The 19,304-nt window shown below is 35.3% G+C and overlaps 1 protein-coding gene across 1 annotated transcript in view; it reads right to left on the reverse strand.

Annotated features, from left to right (window-relative positions):
• Window positions 1-18,305, reverse strand: part of LOC130221026 (speckle-type POZ protein) — a 199,498-nt gene extending 181,193 nt beyond the window's left edge. Inside the window, exon 1 of the mRNA XM_056453326.1 lies at window positions 18,226-18,305. The gene's annotated coding sequence lies outside the window, so the exon portion shown is untranslated. The remainder of the gene's footprint in view (window positions 1-18,225) is intronic.
• Between the last annotated feature and the right edge of the window lie 999 nt (window positions 18,306-19,304).

Consider the following 19,304-nt stretch of genomic DNA (forward strand, 5'->3'; position numbering starts at 1 on the left):
TGTGTGGGCCTACCCATAGGTTACTGAAGAGCGCAAATGAAGTTACAAATGGGCGGCGCCAAGTGTTAACATCTTGTTATCAAGCAGGCCTTCAACGAATTGCATTTTTAGTCACTTCTGTATTGGCTTAACTAGGGTACCCAAAATCATCCCCTACACCTTGATTCTCTATTCCCTATCACTACAGTCTACTTGAAAGAGTGAATGAAAACAAGTGAAAATTCAAGTATCGATTGCCGTCTCCCTCAGGTAGATTACATTTTAAACTTCTCAGTCAGACCCTGTTATGGTTACTTAAGATGTAGCAAGCTGTCTATTAGTAATGAAAAAGTAGTTTGATATCTGTCATGTTTACAAACATTAACTAAATAAAAGATTATTGTGAATCCTTCACCAATAAGGTTCTGCTTTATGACCGCCATCTTGTGATCAGATTCGAAAATTCATCCGGGGCAAACTCGAATGGTGCATTTGTGGTCATTTCTAGCCCAGAGGTTTCTAGTTCCAACCCTGCTTCAACACACTTGCCTGTAGGTTTTGAACAAGCCTGAAGGACTCAATTAGTTTGATCAGGTGTGTTTAATTAGGGTTGGAACTAAACGGCGCAGAGCTGCGGCCCTCCAGTAACTTGACACCTGTGTTCTAGTCGAGTGTGTATGGGTTGTACACTGGTTTTTGGAGGGCATTGCGGGATTGATTAAGTGCACTTCAGATTGTCCACCATGATTTCGGACACCAGTAGAAATGATAGAATATAAAAATAGCGCATTATTTAAGGTTATAGGGACGATTTTGACTACAGCCCAAGAGGTTGTCGCTTGAATGTGGTCAGCAGTAAATCTCTAAAGACTAGAGGGTGCGCTCATGGAAACTTCAAATTCCCATGTAGATGAAACACAGGAAATTCCAATGGGAAATTCCAATAGCGATTGCTGAATAAACAGAAGATTTAGGTGCTTTCATTGATTCAGCATGACTAATAATCAGATGACTACAAATTCATCACACAGAATAATTTCAAATCGTCGACTGAATTTATAAAATGGAGTTTGGAAATGCAAACCTATGTTATTATGTGGGGCAAGTTGACATGCAGCATTTACTGCACAGAGCTGAAGTTCACTGAGAAGCAACGCAAACAGCTGTCAGTGACTACGTTTACATGGACATCAGTAGTTTAATTATTTGCCTTAATCTGAATAAACCAATAATATGATTACGGTGTTTATTATGTCCTTTCATTATCCCGTTTTCCAAGTTATAGCACTTAAATCGATTAACAGCATTGCGTCACCACACTATCTACGTTTCCTCTGAAGTTTCATGTAACTTCGGGTGTTTTATTTTTTTTTTGTCGACTTGAAAGTGAAAGTGCCAAACTGCAGTTCATTCAGAAACATTTCATGCATGCCTTCCATGACAAAAAAGATATTGGATGCGAGTATGAACTGCTGGAAAAGTGTTGTTTTAATTGAATATATACTGCATGCCGAATTGGGGGAAAAAAAAACTATGATTTCGCAATGCAGGCGTCTGTGGTCCTACTGAATCGATAGGTGCAGAGAACAATGTGAAACAGCTGTGTGTATGGAATTTCCTGTCACAAAATCCGGCGAAAATCCTAACGACAGTAATACTTTGATGAAGGTGTTTACATGTCCGTACTGCACTTCAATAATGCGACTAAAATCGGCATACTCCACATGTCTTAATTACATTTATGTGTAGTTCGATTATGACCTTTATCGGATTAAACTAATCAAAATTCGCTGTTAACATGGTAGACTCTTAATCAGAGTATTGTCTTCATCGTATTAAAATCGGATTATTGGTGTCCATGTAAATGTACTGTGACAATGATTGACCAAATAAATCTAACACGATTATAAAACTGACTTATGGGTAGCTTAATGTACTATGGCTCAGTGTAGTAAACACCGCTCCATTAGAATGAATATGTGGATTTAACTACAACCAACTTTACTGATAAAAAGCACACGAAAATCAGCAGTGATAATTTGCCCTTATAACTTATGAACATCAAATTTCTGTGTGTGTTTTTAATGCAGGATTTAATAAGTACTGAGACAAAAAAAAAAAAAAAAAAGAATTGTAGTCATTAGACATTCCCTTGGATATTTCAAAAGCTCACTTCATTATGTTTTAGATCATTACACGGGATACTCTGGTGCCTTGGAAAGCAATCTGGTGCCTTCATTCAAAAAATGCTGTCCAGCAAGTCAATGACTGTCTGGACAGTGAGGCAACTGCCTTTTTTTGGGTCCAGTCTTGTGCAGCTCTTTGATGAAAGTGTGTGCGCGAGACCATTAGTGGCTGTTAGTGAGTGAGCATCTCAATCAATAGTTGCTTGACTATCAAACAGTCCAAAAGCCAATTCATACTCCCACCTGCTTCTTCTCTGGCACCCTTCTCTTCTGTCCATCATCGACATCTTGCCAAAAAATAAAAGGCCAAAAGTCTGAACTATCGATTTCTCTGAGCAAACACTGAGCTCCACCTTGCCCTCATCCTTCAGTTGCTCTAACCTGCAGCGGTATGATATGGTTTTAAACTTCATGTCATGTTATCTTCATGTTGTGTCATCTTGCACTCAAAAAAATGGTGTTTGTTGCTTGTTCAAACTACTTATTAAAAATTAACTGAAATAACACAATTTCTGAGGGTTTTGTGTAAAGGCCGTGCACACAGAGACATTTTTTGGCTCGCGTTTTCCATCGATGTGACTAAATAAAAGGCGTCAATGTGATCGTGCACACTAATGCGCAAAACGCCAGGCGTAAAAGGGTTGTTTAAAAAAAAAAAAAAAAAAAACGCTTCATGTTCTTTTTTTTGTTTTGACCGCCGCGTCAAAACCTTCTCCACCAATCAGATTGGCACTTTTGTTCACGTGCACGGAGCTGCTGAAGTTACAGTAAGAGCACTTGAAGGCGCTCAAGCAGAAAACTTTCAATGTGAGCGCACATTGAAGAAGATGCCTAGAGGTGATATGAACATGGAGCTGCTTATTGCACTGGTGAACAATAATCATTTCTTCATCGCTAGAGCTGGACCTGCTGCTTGAACCATCCATAACAACAAGCGTGTCAACTTTGTCTTCTTCTTCTGTGTTACAAGCGGGTGTCAGAAGCTTAAAGTTGTGTAGCGCCATCTATCGTCAAGGAGTGATTTTGCATACTCTTCTGCTTGACGCCAGTGAAAAAGCGCTCGGGTTTGAATCTGGAAAAACGTCTCGAACAACGCTGACGATAAACGCAAACGTCCCACTGTGTGCGCGAGCCTTTGGGCTGCATGATGTAGAAAAAGTTTTATTTGGCGATATTTCTTTTCTCTCCATTATATATTGCGATATAATTTTATCAGATAACTTTAATATCTCAATTTGCAAAGTCATTCATTGGGATGGTTTTGTAGGGTAGTAAAATATAAACATATTTTCATATAATTTATGTTATACATAAACACAATTGAGCAAATATTAAAGTGAAATAAAACCGTACTTCATGGTTTTCGGGAGAGAGCACCAGTATTCAGATACAGACATTGAATATTAATTCATTGAATAATTAAAAGAGAACTGTATAGTTTTCACTATATAAATAATTGAATAAAATTAATTATGAAACTTCTTTATGCACAAGTAAAATTCTTTAAATGCTCTTCAAACGCTCACACAGTCACAGGCCCTAAAAACACATACAGATGATAAACTTTCACTCCATTATGGTTTAATTCTGCAGCATCTCCACAAATCTTGTGTCTTTTGACCTGTGGTTTCTGGTCATCTACCGAATAATCCTAACTCAACATTGCATGTCCTGCGATATGACTATTGTGGACGCATACATTGCGATATTAATGCTCAAATGATATTGTGCAGCCCTAGTGTGGAACGTGCAAAGTGTACACTATAAAGGGTTCAGGGTTCCACACAATTTATTCATGTTGTCGCAACACAAATCGATAAAAACTTAACTTCACACATTTAAGTGGAATGAACAAAAACAAGTAAGTTTCCCCTAAAAAATCCAGAATTGTGTTGTTTAATCTCATTATAAATAAGTAATCTGAACAGCAGCAAAAACATTGTGTAACGAATGTCTACAGAGCTGAAAAGACATCAAATTCTCATCTACTCCATTATATATATTTTTTTTTTTCAAAATAAAAAACGCAGAAAACAGAATAAACTTTTCGAAATGCAACAAGATTGTTTCTAATGCTACATTAAAAACAAACGTTTTTCACAATCTAGATTGAAAGTAATCACTTTTCAAGTAATTTTAGTGATGTGATGTATACTTACAAACTTAAGTCTTAAAAAAAAAACAAACACAAGACAGCATTACGTTTATTGATAGTTTGTTGACAGAAAAAGAAAAAATACCTATTACAATACACAGTAAAAAAAAAGACTTGCTATAATAAGTTTGACAATCACTATTAGAAAGCATTTGAAACCGAAACAGTAAATCTAAAAATAAAAAATAAATAAATTAATTAAATAAAATTAAATAAAAATAAATAAATTATATATATATATATATATATATATAAATAAATAATATATAATTTCTAAAAAAATAATTATATATAAAAAAAATAATATATATATATAAAAAATAACTAGGGATGGGTGATATTGCAAAAAAAAAATATTCATCACAATATTATGCTTCACATCAATCACTATTGATAATTATTAATTTTCGTTAACAATCCATTTAGGTATATTAGTATCTTTTTTTTCCATTTAACCAATTAATTTAAAATTTACCAACATTACCAAGGCAAACAGTTTTAATAGTCAAAAACAAAAATATTTAAACAAAATATCTGATCTCTTTAGAGTAAAATAAACATAAGTGTTAAAGAGACTCTTAAACTTGATAAATAAAATGTTACAAAGTGTGTGAAATGGTGAAGCGTAAAAACTGAGCAATGAAAGCAAATTTCAAGGTGTGAATACTAATGATACAGTATCCTCAAACTCTGTCAACAACACAAATCATGATAATCAAATCTGAACTGTCAAGCAACCAGTCATCATTAATCAAATACATATAGCAACATTACAAATTGTGAAATTGAATGACTACATTACCCCCTATGCTAAAAAATGCCTAGGCTGGGATGCACACAAAAAGAAACCAAAAAGCCACTCAGGTGACATCCTTAAATTCTTTTTTATTTACAATCTTTTCACTGCTGCTAGCCACCACACTCATTTTCACGTGAGTTATTATTCTGACCTGAAGTGACAAGCGCATGCGTGTGGATTCCTTGACCATTTACAATGGACTTTGCACTCGCGCTCCCCTGGCATTTCTCACAACTAGGCGACCATCAAGCGTTTTCTCAGAGGATGACAAATGAACAAACCATTGCTGAATCTCCAATGCAATTTTATAAATAGAAATGTAAAAAGCGTTGCAGTGTTGGGATGCGCAGTGTTTGTCTGAGTTAATTAGTCTGCCGTTATTACAGAAAATGTGTATATTCCATACAAAAAGTGGGAAGCAGATCGGATAGTTAGTTCTACTTGCATGAATTGCAGTGCCCTCATGGCATCCGGAAAAATTTAGATGTTTTCAACTATGTGTGGCTGGAAAATGCACACGGTTCACGTGCGTGCCGCTTGCACAACATGTGTGCATCGCTCCCATATGCGTATCGTGCAAGTCGCACTCAGCAGCCACATTTTAATAGAACTATAACGTTTCATAACAAAACTACATACTGAATCTTTTTTTATTGATCGATATTGACAATGGCGTTTGGTCAATAAATTGATACCGATTTTAATCGCCCAGCCCTATTACCAACATTTAGTTCTGATCCTTGAGACATTTTCAATGATATCTGTTCTGCATGCTTATGCAGATCACATTTTTAATCAAGTAGTTAATTTTACACAGTACAAAAATTGAGCACTGCAAGATATAATACATTTCATTTTTAAATTAAAACATTAAAGCCTGCCATGTGCAGAAAAAATATAACCTACACCAGTGTAGGTTCAACCACAGCACAAGGGTTATTTATTTATAAATTTACAAAGACAATAGCAAAAACTGTATAATTTTAATTCTAAAAGGTCGCTGATAAGAGTGAGGAAAGCTAAAATAGCTGTATCTCACATTCAGTGCAACAACCCTGACTAAGGTTATGAGTAATCTTCAAAGAAAACAATGCTACACAAGAAATAGAGATGTTAAAGTACAGTCCGATCTGTTTATGTTTTCTCTGCATCAGGTCTATATGAATACTAATGAGGGCAACAAGGATACAGAACACACAGAGAGCGTGGGAGAGAGAGGAAGAAACATTCTTGTACAGTGTCACTTAGAAATAGTGAAATATTCATTACCATGATTACAATTTGCAATCAAACTCTTAGAACATAAAGCCAAACCACAGACACATACTCAGATCCAGTTCATACCTTTCTGTGGCTTCTTGCAACTTAACATATATCAAACAGACACCTAGACACAGAGAGAGAGAGCATGCCCTGATGTGTACACAGACAAACGCTCACACGCTCAGATGAGGAGCAGGAAAATATTTTAGCCCTTATATGGAAGCTCACACAGGCATTTGCGACCCCAATCCATATTTCAATTTCCATCCTCTCATGTAAACGAATTCAATTGCCACTCCGTGTCCTCAGTGAAAGTGTCTGTGTGAAAAATGAGCCTATTCTCACCTGCATGTCCTGACGCCTTCACGTCCATATCTTTAGCATACACAAACACCCTCAATCCAGACACTCTCTTCAGAACCCATTCATTCATTATCAAATCTCACGCTTCATCATCATATGGGCAACCGTCAGTGTAACACATGGTATAAAGTTTAGCTTTACTCATTTACATGTCTCAGAACCACTTCTGTCACAATGCAATTATTCTGAAGCAGTATAATGGGTGAAAAGTAGGACTGTGCAACATATTGGATTATCACAAAATGTACATATTGAGAGATTTAGTACAAAAATATCTTTAAATGCCTGCTATTAGCACACACATCTCAGCACATCAGGCAAGTTAAGGTCTGTGCCATTAATCGAAATCGAATCGCAATTTGAAACAATGCGATTAGCGAAATCACAAGAAGCTGCGATATAAAATTATATAATAAAATATATTATATAATTTCCCCCACCCACAGCAAATGCATGTGTGTGTGACAGTCTTACTAGCCAATTGAGTGAGCACACTTTCGTTCTACCCAATCAGAATTGTGCAACCAAACTAGGCTTGGGCAATGTTGACCAATTTGGCATCGTACGATGTCTAATGTAAAACATTGTGATGGACGATGGCATCGTCATCTGTAAATTATTTATTTATTATTAATTAATTCATAACATTAATTATTTGTAGTCTATCGTTTCAACTACCTGACCCACATGGTCTTTGTTTTACCCATAACCAAATCATAAATAAATAAAAATAAGTTACACACAAATTACCACCTGTCAATCACTTTTTCCGCGGGACTCTGGCATGAATAGGCACAGTGACCTGTGTCGTTATAATGACATCGACAAACTTAAAGTTGGTAAAAAAGGTGCACAACCAACAGGAACCATTCAACAGTATCTGAGGTTTAACAATAATAGCGAGACGCAATCCAGTGGTAAATCCTTGATAAACTGTCCGATGTGCACTGCTCTCTGGGGTTTTGTGCTTAAAACACCCGCTGACTGCCTGGAGCTCAGACACAGCAGCGCATGATAGAGGGTGTGTTTGTGTGGTCACGTGATGTGCATTTTCAGTGGTATAGTGTGGAAAGAGTGCTTTTCAGAAATGCTAGATGACACGCTAGTGTGGACGTGGATCATTTTCATGCCATTTTAAAACTAAGACGTATTAGAGTAAACAAGTGCCGTGTGTATTTTTTATGAGCGGGTTGCTGCTGCAACAGGGGCGGAGGATTGCGATGCTGGATCAGCATCTTGATGTTCATGGGTCATCGGCGATGGACGATGGCATCGTCTATCCACCTAACCCTAAACCAAACTATGCTGAAAAGCCCACAATGAAAAAAAACAAACAGGTAAGCAAGTTGGATGATGCCATCTGCCACTTCAGAAGCATTAAAAGACAAATTCATATCAAAGAAAAACAGCATGTATATTTTGGTTTCAAAGTCACAGCCACCAAACAAAAACAGGTCATTTGTAAAAGCTGTCGCAGAATTGTTGCCAGAGCACAAGGAAATACAACAACCAGCACCACAGGCGGCTATATGAAGAGTGTACTGCTAAAAAGTCAACTAAAAGTATTGCCAGTGACACAATCTAGTAGCTAGCAACAGCAAAGTACAATTTCAGAGATGTTTGCAGCTGTTATACCATGTGAAAAAAACATCACAAAGACACCAGGAGATAACTAACGTAAATCACTACTAAACATTTGTGTTTAATTTCTCAATATTTATAAACAAATTTAAATAAGTTTAAAATTAGGAGTTAGTTAATATATTTTTAGTTGCTTGTTTAACTGACACTTTTGCATTTTAGCAGTAAGAATCTACGATACAGATTATTGAGCAGAAGCTTGACTACAAAATTAAAAAAACAAAAATCACATCAAAATCATTAAAGAAAAAACAAAACAGTTTGATATTTTTTGAAGTCAAGTTGTCAACGCACATCTCTGAAACCAAGCAGAGTGGACAAGCTAGTTTTCTTGTCAAAAAATCTGTAACGATTTTAGCATTAATGATAATCATGAACATTCAGATCTGCTTTTATGCTGTGGCTGATCCAGAGAGAGCAGTTTCTGTTACAAAACAGCTTCAGCATGTAGTCTTTTTAACCATACAATAATGAGATTTCTGTGTTCGAAAAAGTCAAGTTAGCAGTAGTACTGCAACAAAAGGTTATTGTTCAAATGTTAACACTGTCTATAGCAATAAAATCAAGTTAATGACCTTTTGTGAAGGCGACAAGGAAATGTGTTTATTATTGAATAATTCATTCAAGAGTCATCCAGTATTATGAAAGAAGAAAGGTCTTTATGATTAGGTCATTAGCCCTTTTCACAAATACAGTCTTTACTGAAAACTAACACAAGTCAGTTCAAAATTATCATTAAAAAGAAGGGTTTGGGTTTAAACCTGGTAAGGTTTTTGTCACTTTGGTAACTTGGTAATCTGCTACTGAACTGTAAGCAAAGTGACAAATATCTGATGCAAATAAGCCACTTCCAGTGCCAATATCTGTGTATCATTTTGCTTCATATTAAAGCCTTTTACACTAAGCATTTTTTTTCAAAATAGTCTTTTGTTTCTAACAATTTATTTAAATTCTATGAATTATTTAAACATTATATTATATATTTAAATAGTTTTGAATTGTCAATTAATGTTAATTATAATTAATGTCTTTAGAATGTACATACATTTGTTTTTTATGTTTTTTTTAAATGGCTGACTTTGAGCTATTTGTGAAACTAAATTATTAAAATCATATGATTTATTTCCATTAATATCTTAAGTTGCCTCCTCAAACGTCTGCTGCATCAACAGTGTTTACTACTACCTTCTAAATGGATTTAAATTAACTATATTTCTGATAATGATCTCTCCACTTCAACAGAGAAGTAAACTGCGTCCCTCACATATCCTATAATAGTTTTTTTGCTGCATGTGTCACAGATTTTTAATCACAAACTTGGAATTAAACCCTGAGTTAACAGAGACCTTAACCAGGCTGGGTTTGCTTTTGTCAAGCTGAAAACTCTGCAAACCAGAGTTTCTTAAATTCCTTTTGTGCTACACTGACATCACAGTTTAGTTTAACTTTTAGTTTTCTAACTGATGTTTGAATAGTATCCTTCCAAAGCCATAGCTTTGTTTGAACAGCACGTTAGACAGCACATTCTACGAAACAACAGAAATCTGGAGTGATTCGTGTGCAAATGGAAATTTAATTCAAATTACATGTTTATATAGACTTCAAACATTAAAAAAAACAACAACAACAACAACAACTCAGAACTTGCTAAACTGCAGCATTTTGTGTTGTTTGATTGAAAATTGTGGAGAACAGTAATCAAGTCTAAAAAAAAATAAAGACATGCTATTCATGCAGCCCTATAATAAAACAGTCCTATCACAACTAATTCTTGACAACAGCGGAAAAAGCCTAAAATACTGCCATTATGTCATATAGATATGAAATGGTATCAAAACTATTTTATTTACACTCACAATGACATCAATACATTTGACAATAAAAACAAACAGGTTGTCTTTCCAGGGCTCACAAAAATTCTAAATCCCTGGTAGCCCTCGGGCAGGCACACTTCAGTTTTTAGTAGCCCAAATAAAAAAGTAAGTAGACTAAATAGAAAATACATTATTTATTAAATAAAAAAAATAATTTCCACAGAGGCGTGCAATTAAAAAATTTGCCGTTATTCATTTAAGTCTGACGGACTAACATATTTTGAATAATTGCATAAATATATGATATTTTAGATATTGCAAAGCTTATTAAAGGCCTTGTGATGTAATACTGCTTGTTTACAAACCAAAAGAAAGACATTATATTAAACTGTACAGTTCTGGACAATTCTGAAGTAATTAGGGTTTATTTTTTAATTGTCCCTGAATAAACGTCATGTTTTGAAAACCTTAGATAATTTGTTGAAGTCAATATTTGCTGCTGTGGAAAACATCTTAGCATATGAAAGCTAACGAGACGAATCAGGATGTTCAGTTTAACGTTACACTGCTGGCATAAAAATGTTAAGTTGATTTTAAATATAACATGCATGATTATTAAATTTAAAGCCTGTGTCAGACTATTTCTGTATCCGAATCTTTGTGTCACTGCGATCTCTGAGTGAGTGACAAGTGTTTGAGTGCTTCAGTGTCGTGAATTGAAACCCTGCGTTATTTGGAAGGTAATTGTTTATATTGTGGCTAAGTAAAAAGTGGATTTATTGCTGCCATATCAACAGCACATCACACACATAATTATCAACATTTTTGAGTGAATGTTAAAGGCATTGAAATGTATTTTTCCTCCCACTAAAAAGGAAAAAGCAAAGCCTCTGGACGTTAGGCTACCGAATTCTGCGAGCCCTGCTTTCTGTAATCTTGTTCTCTCTACCTCTTTCTGAAACCTTTATGACTGTCTTGGTTACAGATCCCATACATTCACAAAATCACCTTTTCACAATTATGTCTACATTCAGGTCTACTGATTAACTCCACTGGTTGCTTTGTATGCCAGACAAAATAGCAAAGAGCAACAGGGAGCACATAATATCACCATTATGACTGGTCAGATCTCCCGTCAATCAGGCCTTTAGTAATAGATCAATTAATCAGCCAAGATAAAACCTTATGCAAAGCCAAAACACAACTTGAAACTGTATTTTATATTGCTTCCTTTTTCAAAGCCGCCAGCTGTCTTTTAGCATAAGCCTCAGACATTGTGTGGTTGTTTATTGGGTAAATATTAAGCACGCACTTTATCAGGGACTTATTAAACGAATAACAATCTGACTTTATTACACCCAAGCCAGCCATTTACTACTGTTAACATTACTGATTATTTAAAAACAACAGCTTTAAAAAATTATAATAACAATCTGAATATTTCAGCACGCCAATCTCTCCCTTTCGCAGTCTGCCGCCTGTTCCCTGGTTTGTTCATAAATTACAACTGTTCATCATTCGAGGCAATTTGGTGCGTAATATCTTGGCTTTGATGGAGCTGCTGACTAATTGATGGATTACTTTATTTTCGAATAGCGGAAACTGCCAGAGCGAGGTTGCGGTAGTAAATCTCTCCACAATGAAAGAAACCATCACATTTACACTGGACTTTAATCAGCGCCTAATACAGGAGTTTACTCGGAGACACTCCATCAGTCCCATTTTGCACAGCAGATAGTTACGGGAAAGAATCTGTCATTTCTGACACCTGCTGAGAGACCCCTGTCAGATACATCATAAGCCATAACAGCCACAGATTAAGAAGCGTTATTAGTGTAAACAAATTTTAAATGTTCATTCAGATTTCACACAATTCTCAAAAAAAAAAAATCTAATATCATAAAATGGTATTAAAGTGCTAGAATTAAGCATCAGGAGTCTAGACGCTAAAATAAATCCTAATGAGCACAACCTTTTAGGGACGAAATCTGCAGAATTATTCAAAATAGACTGAAATGCGAGCTTCATTGTTCTATTTCACACAAGAACGCAGAACTCGCATGAATATCAGAGACTAGAAGAGTACATTATATAAATATTTATAATCCTCAAAACAGTGGGAAGTGGGTCAGACTGGTTTCAGGACGTATGCTAAAAACCCAGAATAAATATGGAAATAAAGAAAGCGTGTGAAACAACAGATGGCAGAAGTTTGACGTTTAAAAAGAGCAGCGTCCTCAGAGGAGATTCACCATTTCAGCTTCATTATTATTTTATCGCCGAGGTTAAGAAGTGGACATCAGATAGATTAGAAAAACATGCATCTCCAGAAATTCATTAGCTGAGAATGATCTCTTCTCAAACACGCTCAAGATTTGCGCTCTGTAACTTTAAAAGGGAGTCGTGTTTTTATATCATCTACATTTATTGTGGTGGATGCTTGTCACAGCAGAAACCCTCCGAATTAGCTGATTTATTGGTCAAGAAACAGTATCATCATAATCAATGATCGGTGTTGATATTTAAGAAAACTTTTAATTCTTAACAACTGCATTTATTAAAAATAAAAATAGTTAATCATGTTATGTCATTTTCTTTCAATACATTTAATGCATTATTAAACCACTATTTTAAATTTCATAGAACAACTTACTGACCCCAAAACTCATCATAAAAATTCACATTATATATTTTGTTAAATGCATATATTGGGTTAAATTAACACAATATTTGTATTTAATGTAGGGCTGGGCAAAATTGAAAAATAATAATAATAAAATAAATGATAAAAAAAATAAATAATAAAAAATATATATAAATAAATTAAATCATAAAAAAAATTATAATTAAAAAAAAAAAAAAAAACACAATATCATGTTTCATATCATTCGATATCTATAATTCACGAATATTTTTGACAATACATTTAGTAATATTAAGCTTTTAACCACTTTATTTTCATTGACCAACATTATTAATGCAAATAGTTTTAATAGTCAAAAACAAAAACATTTAAACAAAATATCTCCTTATAATAAATAAATAAACTTAAGTGTTAGAGACTCTTAAACTTGATAAATAAAATGGTACAAAGTGCATGCAATGGTAAAGCGTAAATGCTACACAATCAAAGCAAACTTTAAGGTGTGAATAATAATGATATACAGTAAACATCAAACTCTGTCAACAACACAAATGATGATAATCAAATCAAAGGAAGCAGCCAACATTATTCAAATACATATTGCAGCATTACAAATTGTGAAGTTGAATAGATTACCGCCTATGCTATAAAAACTTTCAGATGGGGAGCTAGTGGCTGAGATGCACAGGAAAAATATCCAAAAAACCCACTCCGGTGACATGTTTACATCCTTTTTATTTACAATCTCCTCACTGCTGCTAGCCACTGCACTAATTTTCACATGTGTTATTCTGACCTGAAGTGACAAGCGCATGCGTGTGGATTCCTTGACCATTTACAATGGACTTTGCGCTCGCGCTCACCTAGCATCTCTCGTAACTAGGCGACTATCAAATGTTTTCTCAGAGGATGACAAACAGACAAATCATTGCTGCTGCTCCGATGCAAGTTTATGGAGAACAGTAAAAGCCACTGCAGTGTTTGGATGTGCTGTGTTTGGCTGAGGTAATTATTCTGTCGTTACTGAAATGTGTATATGAGATATTTTTTTAACTACAGTATGTGCAGCTGGAAATGGGCGCGTGTCACGTGCGTCCCGCTTGCACAACTTGTGCACGTCGCTTCCATATGCAAGTCGTGCAAGTCACGCACCTCCATTGGAAATGATAAACTTACACCCTAAGCTTATTGCTATTGCTTCCAGCTCTAATTTAATGTAATCATTCATTTTGATGATATGCATGTAATAAAGGGGTCATAAACTTTTTTTTATTGTTTTAATATGTTGACCATGCCAAGCGCAAATTGGTGGGTGGAGCTACATAATCATGCTGTAATGGTGTTCAGATTGAACCACAACTTGCATGTTAAAAATCTGTAAGACTGATATTGGAGTTATTAAAAAAAACAAGATAATCAAAAAGTTATACAGTGTACAGTAAAGGGTCTGTGTTAAAAGTACAAAATAAACCTATGTAACCTTCATCATTTAATTAAGAGAAAAATGTACAAGATGGATTGGATATGATACAAAATGTTAATTATTTGTTTAGAAAGTCTATATTTGAGCATAGCAAAATAGAAATTAAGGTTGGATAATATTGCAAAAATCAGACATTGCGATATTTTGTTTTTCTGTGATATATATTGCAATAAGAATACAATTTCACCAGAAGGCATAGATTGCAGTGAATTTGAAAGGGTGTGAATCATGTATGAAAATAAATAAACAAATTGCAAGCCAGAGTAATTACAAAAGAGCACAGAAAAAAAGTCAAATAAACACTGCTTTGTGTTTTTCCAGAGGGTCAAATAGCATTTCAGGTACAGAAATTGAATAAGGAAATGTAAAAAAAAAAAAAAAATAGCATTGTATAGTCTTCACTGTATTAATAATTCAGTCAAATTAATCCTCATTAACGTTCCAAATGTACTTTTCAGTGCCTGAATGTCTGAAATACCTTTAAAATCACATGCAAATGATCAAAATTTTACTCTGTTATGGTTACATTTTGCAATGACTCCGCAAATCTCCTGTATTTTTAATTGTTGTGCAGTATTTCATAACTTTAATCCCATTCCCAACTCAACATTGCACATCCTGCAATGTGACTATTGCGCACACACACACTGCGATATCGATGGTGAAACGATATATATTGTGCAGCCTTAATTGAAATTGTCGAGTAATAAACCAGAAAAACATGTGGTTGTTGCTGTAAATCTGGCCATTCATGAAACTTCTGTTGTCAAAGCTCTTGCAGTCGCTCTGGGAAAAGAAATGTGCCTGGAGGTCAGCAGGTCGCCCTCAGTGTGCCATCACGATACTGTGATGCCAGATGTCTCAAGTTGGACAAAATTTCTGGCATGCACTGCTTCAAGTCAGATTTCAATGAGTCAGTGCACCACCACATAAAGTTAAACACCTATTCAAATTCTTTCAGTGGAGGCCTTGTTTAACCTACCCATGTCATACACAGGGCTGCACAATAATGGAAAAATCTGATAATGAGATTTTTCTGTGATAAATATTGTGATATGAACACAGTTTCACAAGAGAGTTTGAGTACAGAAATTGAATAATCACAACGCAAAACTATTTTCTTACTGCGTCTCATTTCTAGTCCAAATATGTAAAAATTCATTAATCAGGTCAAAATATTGCTTTGTTTTCAACTTCAAAATAAATAAGTCAAAATTGAGAGTTTTTCCTTAAAACAAGATACATTTATGCCAGTGGGGCAAGCAAAATAATCTTGTTTTCGCTCTGAAATTTAGATACTTGGACTAGAAACAGGACAAGAACTTGAAGTAAATCTTTTTTTGCATAAATTCCATATCAATATAGTAATTAAATCCAATTTTGCAGCTCCTGCTCAACTACAATTCAGACTTAACATTGCATATCTTGCAATGTGGCTACTGCAGATGAGCACATTGTGATATCGACGCTGAAACAATATATTTCTGCGGCCCTATCATACACTCAGAAGCATGAGCGTTGCTAGGCCTATTTTAGGGGGGGCTGTAGCCCTAAACGTTTGCGATTAGCTCATAAACTGTACACTAAATTATCGCCTCAAGCCCCTTTAAATTTAATATGAAAACGGCGTCTTTTGTTTTTCACTTGATCCACAAACCACAGCCTTGGACAGCGAGAGAATGAGGTGTGTTTATTGATAAATTGTTATAATATCTGCTTATTTGCAGTTTTTTGATACAGATAACCTTGTATCACCTGTATCCCAATGTCACGGAGGAGCAGTCGGGTTTTCTCTGCGTTCTCCTCATCAGCACAGCTGTTTCCTTCAGCAAAAAATGTAACTCTTAACGAACCTTTCGCTATTTTTATTTCAAAATTAACTACCAATATTAAACACTTTACAGTTCCTGTGGCATTAACTATACCATACACTGTTGCACAGAGAGGATTAAACACACTGACAGAACCATCTAAAGAATGTACTCATTTTAACTGTCACTGGGTCACTGACAGAAACATGTCTAGTATTAAAAACAAATACTTATTTTATTATTATCATCCAGATCATGAAATATGTGAATTAGCCTGTAAGTTTAAATATATATATATTTATATGCATGTCATTTAATTAGAAAAGTGGCAGTTAATTTGTTTAATACATGGAAACAAAAAATGCACTTGAATATAAAAAGGGCTTTTTACTACAGTAAACAGGTGGGTTGAGCCTATTTGACTTATTCAGATTTTAAATGGCTATGCCTGTCTATGTAATACAGTGGAATACTAGCATACAGCCCATATTAAACAAACATTTTTAAGTATTACTATTAAATGACAACTTATGAAATGTAATACTGGGCTATATATATATATATTATTATTATTTATTTTTTTTTTTTTTTTCCCTTATAAAAGGAGCTGAGCCCCCCTAAAAAGAAAATCCTAAAAATCGCCCCTGCACAGAAATAAAGGTGAAATCTGTCACTGAGGTGGTACCTTACCTAAATGGTTCATATTGACACCTAAAAATTTCAAGAGGTACACCTTGGCACTTTTTAAACACCAATACATATGCTTTAGCTAAAAATGTGTACCTTTTAAAAAAGAACCACCAGTCAGTGACAGCTCTCATACCTTTATTTATGTGAGTGTCGGTACATTCCAGTTTTCTGGGCCTGGTGTCAAAAGCAGTTATTTCAGTAACACAGACGTTTCCCACTTTAAAAGGTACAGGTTATTATTTTAGTATGATGACCTCTTGTGTAAAAGCTCAAGTAAAAGTTGAGATCTCAGTCTATAACCCCATTAAAAGCTATTAGAGTCCATAATGACAACAATGACATGTGCTGCACATTAAGCCCCCAAAAGTGGCAGAGCAGGTGTTTTTGGTGGTACTGAACAGATTTCATATTAAATGTGGCACAGGTTTGTAACTCTTTCTGCAGCACTGATGTTTTAAGTGAAGTTTGTTCCAGCAAACTCAACATAACATCACATTTTTCCGAATAAATTTCCAGCTGAGGACCCAGATCTGATCTGAAACCACCCCCACAAAGCATCTATGAGTGGCACAGGCAGTGTTTCGCTTCACAGGCGCCTCAGGCAGTCCAACTTGTCAGCTGTGCCTAATTCCTGCAATGCAGCAACCCATTCAACACGTCTGCGTGAACGCGATCATGAACGCGGCTCACTCCTGGCAAAGAGCGCCCCTGCAGCGCTGCACTGCGCACGCGCAAAACACCAGCCCACTATCTGGCAGGATGCGGGAGGTGTAGATAGCGCATGCGCGGAGAGCGCCTCCCATTCACATTCAACACGGGATCAGTATTTAGCCAAGCTAGTGTCTATGATATACAGGCCTCCCAAAACAACTTACAAGAATTTACAACAATACTCTAGTGCTGCAGTGAACAAGACAGGGACCTAAAATAACACAAAAACCACCTTTCAACGCCACTATGAGAAAAGTCACACAATAATGTCCGTGTAAAACTCTCTTAATAAACAAATAATATAAACACAGCCTACTGAAGCAGGTGGAAGAGCCAGTGTGCTCATTTATAACATGACAGTTGTCACAAAAATCATTACTTTCTCTTCAAACCCTAAGTCGCTGGTAGATTAAAAAATTACCATCAAAACACAAAAACGCTATGTTAAAACTACGACAAATAGCTGTTTTTGTATTATATAAGAGTCATAAAGTAATAAGGCTGGCAAGCGCAACAAGAGGCTAAGCTAGCTAGCACCACAACAGAAGCTTAACACTAGCGTAAATATTACCAATTTAAATCCTCTAACTCTGCAGTTCTCACTCTAACGAAGCTAAATGAAAGCTAAAACTGGAATATACCACATTCCTTGGTGTGTTTTGGAGCGTAAGAGTTTATACACTTACCTTTTTTGGAAGATAAGCTGTTTTACCGTATGGGATATTTTTCTATGGAGCTGCTTCACGTCCGGGTTAAATGAATGACGAAGGACGGGAGTGCGGACGTACTCGGGAGCGCGCGCTGTGCGGTAGCTGTCAAACCACATTTATACATTTTATTTACATCTAATTATAATACATTTATTATTTATAGGCTTTGTTGTAGTTATCATTTTGGAAAGTTATTGCCACTGTCATCTGTTTATTTCGCTTAAATTTGAGTAAAAAGGAGATATTTGAAAAGTAAAAGTACAGTCTAACTTTATAAATATATATATATAATTTTTTTTTTCGTTTTTTTTTTTTCGTTTTTATTTACAATAAAACACTAACATTCTGGAGGACGAAACCTGCAAAACAATAAATAAATAAATACGCAAATATATAAATAAATGAGTAAATAAATTCCTGCAGAAATAAAACAATAAATAAATATGCTAATAAATAAATGAATGTATATAAAATTTACTGCATGAATAAATATATAAATAAGTATTAAATTCAATTCAATTCATCTTTATTTGTATAGCACTTTTACAATGTAGTACAATGTCAAAGCAGCTTCACATAGAAGATCATAGTGAATTGAAACAGTGTCAGTCCAGTTGTCAGAGTTTAAGTTCAGTTTAGTTCAATTCAGTTCAGTTCAGTTCAGTTCAGCGTGGTTTAATATTCTCTGCTGAGAGTCCAAACAGTGAAGAGTAATCCATGGATGCGCAGCTCTACAAGTCCCGAACCATACAAGCCAGTGGTGACATCAGCGAGGATAAAAAAACTATAGAGAAACCAGGCTCAGTTGGGTACGTCCATTTCTCCTATGGCCAAACGTCTTGTGCAGAGCTGCAGTCTAGGCACCAGAGGTGGAGAACGCTGGACGTCAGCAAAGACGTGGAGTCTCACAGGAATCAGTCTCATGCTCTCCACTCCTCCATGACCACCACAGCAGTTGCTCAGGATACGGCCTGGTCCGGGATTATGTAAACCTTGGGATCTCTAGTGCGGATAAACAATTTGGAGAAATAAGAAAAAGCTTCCTCCCTTTTAAA

The sequence above is a fragment of the Danio aesculapii genome, chromosome 3, assembly GCF_903798145.1.
Source record: "Danio aesculapii chromosome 3, fDanAes4.1, whole genome shotgun sequence".
NCBI lineage: Eukaryota > Metazoa > Chordata > Actinopteri > Cypriniformes > Danionidae > Danio > Danio aesculapii.